The sequence below is a fragment of the Atractosteus spatula genome, unplaced genomic scaffold, assembly GCF_055471065.1.
Source record: "Atractosteus spatula isolate fAtrSpa1 unplaced genomic scaffold, fAtrSpa1.hap1 Scaffold_9, whole genome shotgun sequence".
Classification (NCBI taxonomy): domain Eukaryota; kingdom Metazoa; phylum Chordata; class Actinopteri; order Semionotiformes; family Lepisosteidae; genus Atractosteus; species Atractosteus spatula.
This window is the reverse complement of record NW_028296923.1, coordinates 536953-548657: the sequence shown is the minus strand read 5'-3', so window position 1 is coordinate 548657 and position 11705 is coordinate 536953. Positions and strand designations below refer to the sequence as shown.

Genomic DNA, 11705 nt, shown 5'->3' with positions numbered 1-11705 from the left:
TACAGAACCCTAAACAGGCAATACACACAAGCCGAATATTTGACCAAGATAAGAAACAACAAAAAGAATCAGACCCTGAGGAAGTAAAGGCTCAGTGACCACAGCCTGGCAATAGAAACTGGGCGACACAGGCAGACCTGGCTGCCCAAAGAGGACGGGCTGTGCTCCCACTGCCAGCGAGGAGAAATAGAGGCAGAGATGCACTTCCTACTGCACTGTGACAGATACTCTGGGATTAGAGAAACATCCTTCTCTAAATTCAGAAATCTAGTCCCAGAGATCCCACACCTGCCAGATCACAACGGGTCCCAATCCTACTGGGAGAGGGAGGAGGGAACTCAGTTGAACTGGCAGCCCAGTATGTGATCTCCTGTCACAGCCTGAGGAACAGTGAGCCTGTCTCCCAATAATGCTCAATATGTTTACAGTATATGTAAATATTTTATGACATGTCTCTGTTGTAAATGTCTGTAATATGTCTGTAGATTTTATTTTATGTTTTGTTCTATGTTAATTGTATTATTTTATTTGCTTTGGCAACACTGATTGTACCCATCGGTCATGCTAATAAAGCACCTTGAATTGAATTGAATTGAATTGAACAGTATTTACGTGCCACTGCTCCCAAGTGGCTCTGGGTTAAGACTGCTCTTTCACTTACTTGCAACGCAAACGGAGAAAGCAATTTTTGACAGTCTCTCGAGAAACTGCGCTAGGTGTTTAGAGATAGACTTTGTCAGTTCCCCCTGGAATGATGGCCTCTCAAATAGTTTGTGATTCCTCTAGACGTTATACAGTACAATCAAAAGCGCAACAAAAGTGTTTTCCGTGGAGCAGGTTTCAGACCCGTAGACCAGTTTTATTTGTACAGCAGGACGCATTCCCAAACGCGAATCTGCTGTTTTAGAAATGCTTTGGGCGGCGTGAAATGAAAATAAGAAATCAATTCCAGATGCACATGGAAGCAATCAAGTGTTTCATCCGAACTGTTTCAAAGACTGCTCAAGAGCTTTCCTTTCACAAACGCGCAACGATTAACGATGGGGGTGCACCCTTCAATGCGCCTTACATCTCTAGGTAGTGATTGAGACGATTCGTAGCGTGTGCTCATTTCCATATATGCCCCGTGTTGCAGTGGTAGGATGACGTAAAATACTGCTTCGACACGTAACGGCATTATATTCAACTTCAGGAGCTGAGGGCTTTCGTAAGCGCGTAAATCAAAGGCAATTCCCGCGTCTAACACTAATGTAAAAGCTTTTCAAAGTGCAGTGTGGTGCAGCTTGTAAAATCCTTGTCCACATTTCTCATTTGTTGATGTTTTATCTGTCTGCCAAAGTTGCATTTTGACATCCGGACGGGGAGACTTGATCATTCGAACGTGAAGCTGCCCTTAAACCCTCTGAGGCGTATCTGTCTGCCGGCATGTATTTTGTCAAACATTTTTTTTGAACAGAGAGCGACTTTGAAAAGGTTTCCGCAGCCACCTCGCACTCCATGTTAGATTGTAGGAGGAATGCAATGCAGCGGCAGCAGCGCTTGCTGTAGTCGTAGCCGAGTGGTTAAGGCGATAGACTAAAAATCTGTTGGGGACTCCCCGCGCAGTTTTGAATCCTGCCGACTACGGCGTCTGCCGTACGTCACCGTATGCCTGCGCAGCAAAGGCAAAGTGCCGCTTCCCCTTTTTCTGGTACTATAAAAACGCTAAATCGCTTGGACCCTGTGCCATGGAAATCAATTCTTCAGATAACGACACGTTTTGTGTTCGCACGACCGGTGTTCTACTTATGCCTTTGAAAACCTAATAAAGCTGAAAGAACCGACACGATAGGTTCTTGTAAAGCACGCCTGTAAAGAACTGTTAACATCAAAGGGTTTCAGTGTATTAACTGAGGAGAAGGCCTGATCGCTAATTGTTGACTTTTTATTTGGTGTGAGAAACACTCTCACTGCACATGAAGTGCAACAAATGTAGCCGCAGAAATTGCATAACGCTTTCATTTATGCTATTGCAGACACCGACGTTGCCTAGATAGAAAACCGAAATAGCCATGGGTTTGCTTGCTGGTCTGAAGGATCTCTCTTCGAATCTCTATCATTTATCAATGGAAGTAAAAGGCGCTGCAATCTGATACATGTTCAGATTCAAACCTGCAGCTGTTCTTCAAGTTTATTTTTTGACTAATTACAACTGAGTGTCGCATGAGCAGTTACATAAACTTATCTGGCATATTTTAACACAAATGCCATTCTTAAATTAAAACTAATAGTACATTGTCAGGGACATTCAGTTATATACAAACAAGAGACAGACAAGAGAATATTTCTACCTTTCATGTGGACTACAGATGCAGCCATTCAAAGTGCGCGGCACTGACACGTACCGGAGGTAATTGGCTACGGCCTCGCGGATCGTGACGCGCGATGACGCAATATACTGCGGTACGTGATTGGTTGACCGACAGGGGCACTCGTGGTGCGTTGGTCGGTCGTAGAAAGATTTAAATGTCTTTACTGTGCCTGTTTTAGTATTGAATATTTATATGGAATTTTACCACTGAAGGGAAATCTTAGTAGCTGAGCATAAAAAGAATAGGAGCATACTGTAATGCGTGTGAAGGCCATGAACGATATTAATTTTGGAACATAAACATACAGTATATGGCTGGTCTCGGTACTTTAAAGAAAAAATACACACCAGTATTCCATTTCTCCCTAAACATTTTAAGCATCGAAGTCTTTAACTAACGTGATACCGGAGGCAACAAGCATACTTTTAGAATTTGATTAAAAGGGAATATACAGATGCAGCCATTCAAAACAAGCGGGGTATGCTGCGGTATAACATGGTGGGCGTGTCACAATAAACCGCATCATAACGTATGCAAATTAGATTATGTTAATAGTATCCGGAATCACCTTGTAAAACCGCTAGGTGGAGCTAATAAAGGTTAACCTCTCCTGTACAGCATTTGAGCTGTCACCAGAAAACGTCAGTTTCGAATCACTGCTGAGGGACAATCTTTATTCAATTAAGAATTTAAGTTGTATACTCTTTAGACTTTTAAATTTAAACAGTGTATTACAGCATGTTAATCATTAAACATTAAAAAGGCGGTATCTTTTATAAAAGCAAGATTGTTCTTTTGGACAAAAGTACACAACCTACCACCTTTATTATAAATATTTTAATTATGCAGGAATATTTTATGCATCAAAGTCTTTACCGAAGATATTACTAATAGTATTAATAATGAATGACCTTGGACAAGCTGTAAGCTCAAAATATTACCCTGGTCCACATTCTTTGTAACCATCTTTGTAAACGAAAAGAGTTTATTTTTTCATTGACAAAAAGTAACACCACAGCATTTAGTTGATCCGATCACGCATTCGTTTCCAATCATACAAAGTAATTCTTGAGAATCTCCGATTCACCATGCCTTTCACATGCTCATAAACGATATTAATTTAGGAACATAAACATATTACTGTATGTAAACTGCACTGTATATTGCTGGTCTAGGTAGTTTAAAGAAAAAACACACCAGTATTCCATTTCTCCCTAAACATTTTAAGCATCAAAGTCTTACATGTTGTTATTTGGGAAACGTTTGTACGTGCTCCTTCTGACCATATTAGGATTATATACTTTGTGAAAAGTGATAGTCTTTTAACCTTTTCTGTGAAAGTGGAATACTGGTGTGTATTTTTTCTTTAAACTACCAATACCAGCCATATACAGTCTGTAACGTAGGGATTTCTATATGTCTTTATTTAGTGGTTACATTAGTGACAAAGGCTAAACTTTTAGCTTCAGTAATGCGTACGCCGTATGGCATACATGTTTGTTTTGGGTTTTGCTTGTTCACATATCTTCCCTTTTTATAAAACGACATGGTTGAAAACTGTTCCAGAGCCACTGTTGTTTCATCAGTGAAAAGTACATCATGAAATGCCTCTCCCTGTTCAATCCACTGGAAAAAAGAAAAGGAGCATAAAGCGTCTGATGGTCATAAACGATATTCATTTAGGAACAGCATCAGAGATATGTTTTTAACTGCACTGCATCGGAGAGAATACCATAGTGTGTTTTTTTTTTACTCCCTGGCGGAAACTGGCTTCCATAAGAATCAGTATGGCTCAGAGATTAAATAAAACTTCACTCGCACCAAACAAATGTATATTTCTAAATATCACAATATGATCGAATTTAAGTCATTTTAATAACAATGAATAGTCACCTATGCGTTACAATATAAACATTTATATTGACTTAAATTGCGTTTAAATCGCCTTTATTTAAAACCCATAAAAAAAGCTGATACTGTTTAGACTTTTAATTATTTAAAACTGTATTACAGCAGCACAATGCACAATGCAACGTAAATCGCTATCTTTGTCTTCTGTGTAATAATGTTCACCTCTCTGTCCAGCAAATTAACAATAGTAATAATAATGAACTTTATTGTATATGGCGCCTTTAAAGGTGGCTCCTCAAAGCGCTTTACAGGTTAAAAACAATAACAACAATACTGTTAGGCTGGGCAAATGATTTTTTTTTTAAGAAATACAAAATGAGATATAATGATGTGTTCCGGCTTAGACATTAACGAAGAGCATAACACGTGGGCGGCGTAGCGGTCGGCTCTGGCTTTCCCATCTACTGTATACCGATACACTGCAAGTACAACCCCCCTCTCTGCGGGAGTGCTGGCTGTGACGAATTAAACCGGTTTCACAGGTATTTTCAAAGTAGAAGGGGGCGAGATTTCCAGCGAAAGACACCTCCCGCCCTCAAAAACCCAGTAAGTACAGTACTTACTAGTTAAGAAAGCTAGGCTCCTCAATGAAATCGCTTTAACATGCTAATACGTTGGTGTAACAGTCTGGGAGTGGCAAGCTTCTAATGTCTCCCAACTACGGCGAAAGGAACCCTTCTTTCATTGAAAGACAATGAACATATTCTAGCCCTAAATGAATTAATAGCAAACATGGTTTACATAAAAGACATTTTTCCAAGAAAGTTTAGCCTTTGTCACTAATGAAACCACTAAATAAAGACATAAATATAGAAATCTTAAGATTTTTAAAATACATGACTTTGCTAAAATTTATTTAAAAATAAAAACAATTACAAATGCCAGCGGAGAGAGAGAACAGGGGAGGGATGTTGGTTTTGCATAAGAGGCGGGGAAATTAGGTCTATTTGGGAATGTGGAGTTACATGTTCTGGCTGTTTGTGAATTATCGTTGTTGAGTATGGAGTGTTGAGGTATTGATTTTGTGTAATGCTTTATGTTGAAAATTAAGGTGGATTTTGTTTATGATAAAGAGGATAAACTGGGATGTGAGGAAGGTTTGGTTTTGCATAAGGGGCGGGGTTATGATAATTGGAGGAATTTGAGAGAGTTTAATGGTTTGATATATTTGATTTTGTATTGTGGTTGTTATCTATGTTTTTGGTTGGTATTATGTTTATATGGTTGTTTTTGTTGGTTGGTCGTTATTATGGTTATTAATAATACGATCTATAGTTGAAATCTGAGCCTAAATAAAAAGAAAAAGCATTTTCACAGAGCAATTACGCTGTGTTTATGCAGAATAAGTGATTAGGTTTATGAGCGATCTAAATACTTATTCGTTTAAAACGCTATATAAAATAAAGTTTATTATTAATTTGCTGGACAGAGTGGTGAACATTATTATGCATAAGACAAAGATAACGATTTACGTTAAAAGACATTTAATTAAACACGGGTTTGTGATTTAAATAGGAATGGGGGTGACGGGAACTCTTAATCTAAATAAAAATAAAATAAATAAAACAGGTTTCGATAGTTAATAACCACTTTTTATGGACGAAACACGGGTGATTTTTCTTCCTCCTGATCAGTTTAGAAATCTGTGTACGCTGTAAGGTTTTTACTTCTTAATTAAACTTTTAAAATACACGATTCGAATAGAAAGAAATCCTCTTCCTGGTACAGTATGTATAGCAAACCAGTACGTCTTTTTCCTCCAATCAGAGGGGTGTCAGATGCTGTCAGCCAATCACCATTCTGAAGCCCTACCATAATCTCTGGTATAGGGAGAACCAAGAATTCTGTCCCATAGGTTATGTAGATAGATGATAGATAATTTTATTGATCCCGTGAGGGAAATAAAGTAAATCATTTTCATTTTAGGAAATTATTAAACGCTCGGTTAAAAGCAAAGGAGATTGTCTGTTATAGTGGACATAAAAACAAGAGTTTGCTGCGGCGTTATTGGAATCCCAAATTTAACAAAAAATCGCTGGCATTATATCCTAGAAGACACAGACCGGCACCAGACCGGGAGAATGCCCGCAACGTAAAAGAAAATGCCTGATGAACTAGGGATTGGACAGTTTTCAAGTGCTTGTACAATCGATGGAAATGTTCAAATAAAAGTGCAAAAGAAATAAACAAAATAATAATTTATTTCTTTATCATATTGGCTAGCTAATGTCCTCTCTTTGCTAGTTAGTGGCTGTGTTTCCGCGTTGATTAGCAACGGGTGACTGTTCTCAGGCGGAAGATGTAAACAGCTTAATTTTCGTGTTAAATAATTTTAAATTAAAATTCATTCTATACATCAATAGCATTTTTGGGTACCGTTTCATAACACTTTCATGCTTAAAATGTTTATGGAGAAATGGAAGACTGGTGTGTATTTTTTCTTTAAACTACCAAGACCAGCCATACACAGTACAGTTTACGTACATACAGTAATGTTTATGTTCCTAAATTAATATCGTTTATGACCTTCAGATGCGTTATGCTCCTCTTCTTTTTATGCTCAGCTACTAAAATTTCCCTTTAGTGGTAAAATTCCATATAAATATTCAATACTAAGCGGATTAAAATGTGCACAGTAAAGAGATTAAATGATTAAATCTTTTCACTACCAACCAATGCACCACGAGTGCCCCTGTCAGTCATTTTGGCCAGCCAATCACTTACCGCGGTGCCCTGTGGTGGCTTGTGGGTAGTTTACTGTACCGCGGGTTTGTACCGTGCATTTTGAATGGCTGCATCTGTAATATGGAATCGCGTATCTAAAGAAATTAATAACGATATAATTATATTCATGTACCACAACACAAGAATAGTACACGCTGTACAATGTCTGTTGATACTGTTTCTGTAGGGCTTTTTCAACACTTTACACGCGACCTTGCCAGTGGCGCTGTGGGTTAGGTTCCTGACTTCATCACATGTTGTGTGTTTAAATCCAGCTGGAGCCATGACTTTTTTTTTAACAAACATTTCTTTGAAAAAATAAAACTTTTCCCTGTGTCAGAGATTAGATAAAACTTCAGTCGCACCAAACAAATTACAACACACTGAACACTGAACATGTTAACCCAAATATGTCTCACAATACTTTTATGGTACATTACTTTTCTAAAATGTATTTAAAAATAAAAACGATTACAAACGCCAGCAGAGAGAGAGACACACACACACAGTTCTTCATTGTCAAAAAGTAATTGTTTTTTACTTTGTCAGCACCCAGACAAACGCAAACGCAAACGCGTTATTAATTAAATGCTTTTATTCATTCTTAATCTAACTCACAAGTTGTCATCTGTTGTTGAAGCTCTGTGAGACTAGACTCACACATGGCTAGACTTGACTATTTAACCATGAGATTATGTTTATGTTTTGTGGCGTCTCCGGGGGAATAGATAAATGTAATAAGTACGAAAGTACTCACACCACAAACTCTTCTTTTATTTTCGTGAGGTTTCTTCCTTTTCTTTCGTTCGTCCGTCTTCCAAACCAGTCCGCAATCCGTTTTCTCTGTCCTTGTTCAGTCTGTATTCCAAAAGTTCGTAAAATCCAACAAATCCGCGTCGAGTCCAAATCACAAGCCGTATACCGTTATCCTTTATTTATTCCGAAAATCCGTTGTCCTTAAATCTTTATTCACTCCAACCAAACTCCCCTATCTTCTCCAACACGCATTCACCTACTGGCTTCCGCGCCGGTTCACTGTTTCCGGGGCATATATATTTTGTTTCCTGATGAGACCCACCTGTGTCTCGTTGTCTTTCAGCCTGAGCCCTTTCCATCTGCGGGTCAGCTGGTTTCTCTTAGTGGTCATCTTGGTCAGGTCTAAGTCAAGTACAGTGAGCAGATCGTTCCTAAAATACCTGTCCTGGATGACCCTCCCTCTGGTCCTCTTACATACCCTCCCCCTGAGATCAGCCCCGTCCTCGGGCTGTCTGGAAAAGAAACAATGCATTCGGGAGAGGGCATCGACATTACCTTGTTTTCTTCCTGGTCTATAAACGGTTTGGAACTGAAACCTCTGGAGACTAAGGCCCCATCGCGTAATCCGATCATTTTTGTCCATGTTCCTTAACAACCAGGTTAGTGGCGCATGGTCAGTATACAAGATGAATCGTCTTCCCAATAAATAATATTTTAAATAATCCAGGGCCCATTTGATCGCAAGACACTCCTTTTCGATTGTGGAATAATGTTTCTCCGCAGGGCTTAATTTACGGCTAATATACAAAATGGGGTGCTCTGATCCTTCAATTTCCTGCGACAGTATGGCTCCAATCCCAGTGTCCGATGCATCAGTTTGTACCATGAATGTTTTGTTAAAATTAGGTACCTGTAAGACCGGCTGCGATGACAAAGTCTTTTTTAGTTCTTGAAAGGCCCTCTCTTCCCTTTCTGTCCATTTTATTTTTTTCAGGGCAACTCGTCTTTGTGCAATGGGGCGGCAATGGCGGCAAATCCTGAAATGAATCGACGATAGTAGCTTGCTAATCCCAAAAATGTTCTTATTTGCTTTTTTGTAGAAGGTCTAGGCCAGTTTCTAATTAACTGTACCTTCTGTTCTTGTGGCATGATCATTCCCCTCCCAATCGTATAACCGAGATAATTGGCTTCCTGGGTCCCTAGACAACATTTTTTTGGATTAGCAGTTAATCCTGCTTTCCGCAAAGCTCCGGTTACTGCTCCCAAGTGTAGTAGGTGTTGTTCCCAAGTCATGCTATGAATTACGACGTCATCTAGGTAGGCAGCCGCAAAATCTCGATTAAGTCTGAGTATGCGGTCCATTAATCGCTGAAACGTAGCAGGAGTGCCGTGTAAACCAAACGGAAGGACCCGATGCTGGTATAGCCCCTCCGGGGTGGTAAACGCGGTTTTGGCTTTAGCTTCTTCGGCTAGGGGTACTTGCCAATATCCCTTCGTAAGGTCTAGCGTACTGATATATCGGGCGTTACCTAATCGCTCGATTAGCTCATCTATACGAGGCATAGGGTATGCGTCAAACAACGAGATCTCATTTAATCTTTTGAAGTTATTACAGAACCTAATAGTTCCGTCTGGCTTGGGTATCAGTACTATGGGACTAGCCCACTCGCTATGGGATTCTTCTATTATCCCCATTCTTAACATTTTTTCTACTTCTTCCTTAATTAGTTTCCTTTTTGCTTCAGGTACTCGATAGGGGGCCAACCTTACCCTTTTTCCTGGTTCCGTGATAATCTTATGTTGAATGAGGTGGGTTCAACCAGGACTTTGGGAAAAAACATCCTTGTTTAGCGACAGGAACTCTTGTAATTCTTGCTTCTGTGCCGGAGCCAGGTCCCCCACGGCGATGGCACCCGTTTCTTCTTCCAAAGGATCAGGGGAGAAGTGGGTGAGCAAAACTTCTGCACCATGCCATCTCTTTAGTAAATTCACATGGTAGATTTGATGCTGTCTTCGTTTGTCAGGTTGCTTAACTTTATAAGTGACTGGACCCAATTTTTCCACCACCTCATAAGGCCCCTGCCAGGAGGCCAGGAATTTACATTCCGGGGTCGGGACCAATAGCAATACTTTGTCCCCTGGCTGAAATTCTCGCACTATAGCTCCCCTATCATAAATTTGCTGTTGCTGCGCCTGGGCCTTCTCCAGATTTTCCCTCACAATGGGAACAACAATGTTTATTCTTTCCCTCATTTGTTCCACATGTTCAATGACAGTCTGTAATGGTGAAGGCTGATGCTCCCAGGACTCTTTGACCAGGTCTAATAATCCCCGTGGTCTCCGAGCGTATAATAACTCAAAAGGAGAGAAGCCAGTCGAGGCTTGCGGTACTTCTCGGATAGCAAACATTAGATAAGGGAGCAATTGATCCCAATTTTTGCCATCCTTTTGCATGGCCTTCCTCAGCATGCTTTTCAGGGTTTTATTGAAGCGCTCCACTAGTCCGTCTGTTTGCGGGTGATAAACAGAGGTTCTGATTTGATGAATACCCAAAAGCTTACTTAGGCCTTGCATGACCTTTGACATAAAAGGAGTCCCTTGATCGGTTAAGATCTCCTTAGGGATTCCCACTCTAGAGAAAACGTGCACTAGCTCTCTAGCTATGTTTTTGGCCGTAGCTGCCCTCAGAGGAATGGCTTCGGGGTACCTCGTGGCATAGTCCACTATCACCAGTATATACTGATGTCCCTTTGTAGTTTTAATCAGGGGTCCCACTAAGTCCATACCAATCCGCTCAAAAGGAGTATCTATTATTGGGAGGGGAATCAGAGGGTTTTTATAATAAGGTTGTGGGGCAGTTTCCTGACAGGTTGGGCATTCCTGACAATATCTTTCGATGGCCTTGTATATTCCGGGCCAGAAAAATCAAGAAAGTAGCCTTTCAGCCGTTTTCTTCACGCCCAGGTGTCCTCCCAAGAGGTGGCTATGGGCCAAGCTGAGGAGTTTCGACTGGTAGGCTCGGGGAATGAGAAGTTGCTCCACTTCTTCTTGTCCTCTCTTCTGGACCTGATAGAGGAGATTGTTTTTTACCATAAAGTAGGGGTAATTCAGGGGACTATTATTATTACATAACTCCCCCTCAATTTTTCTCACATGTCCCCATGCATGTCTTAAATTCCCATCTTCCAGCTGGGCCGTTCCGAACCTACCTCGATGTTCGGGTGGCTCCCAGTCTGGTAAATCCATATTTAAGAACTCATCTCCAAGTTCCAAGCCTTCTCCTGGCTGGTTCGCCTCTCCAGGGGAGTCTGTGTTATCATCTGAATCTCCTGGACAGGGGATTGGTTCTTGCCTAGCCAACTGGACAGTATTCAAAATTTGAAGAAAGTGGGGACAGTCATGACCCAACACCACAGGGTAAGGCAATTGTTCAACTACCCCTACAGTTGAAGTATACATTCCCATTTCTGTAGTAATGGAAACTTTCACAGGTGGATACACCTTAGTTTCCCCATGAATGCACGTAATAGGTATCCCCACCGCTTGCCTGACCTTGGTTCCTTCAGGTAGGGCTGAAGAGGTCACCAGGGTCACCATACATCCAGAGTCTAACAGGGCCTCGACAGGCTTTTCCCCTATCTTAATTTTAGCGATGTGGGGCGCCTCACAGGACGGAACGCTCGCCGTGAGGTAGTTGCATTTGGCTTCCTCTCTGGTGTCCACTTGCATAGGTTCACCCCAGTTGGGACACTTACTGGCCAAATGTCCCTCTTTATGGCACTTAAAACACCTACGGGACTCTTTCCATGGTTGGGGCCTTTGAACCAATCTTTTCTGAAAAGATGTTTTAAATTGAGGAGGATCTCGATGGTCCCGGTACTTCAGTGACCTCATTCCATTCCCTGAACTCTCAGGTTTCCTCCTCTCCTCTTCCTTAATCAAGGCTTCTGTGGCATGCTGTCG

At 40.8% G+C, this 11705-nt stretch overlaps 1 non-coding gene across 1 annotated transcript; it reads left to right on the top strand.

The window, feature by feature from the left end:
* Positions 1 to 1544: 1544 nt before the first annotated feature.
* On the top strand, positions 1545 to 1626 carry trnaf-aaa (transfer RNA phenylalanine (anticodon AAA)). The gene has a single exon. It is a non-coding gene; the product is annotated as a tRNA-Phe (tRNA).
* Positions 1627 to 11705: the final 10079 nt, after the last annotated feature.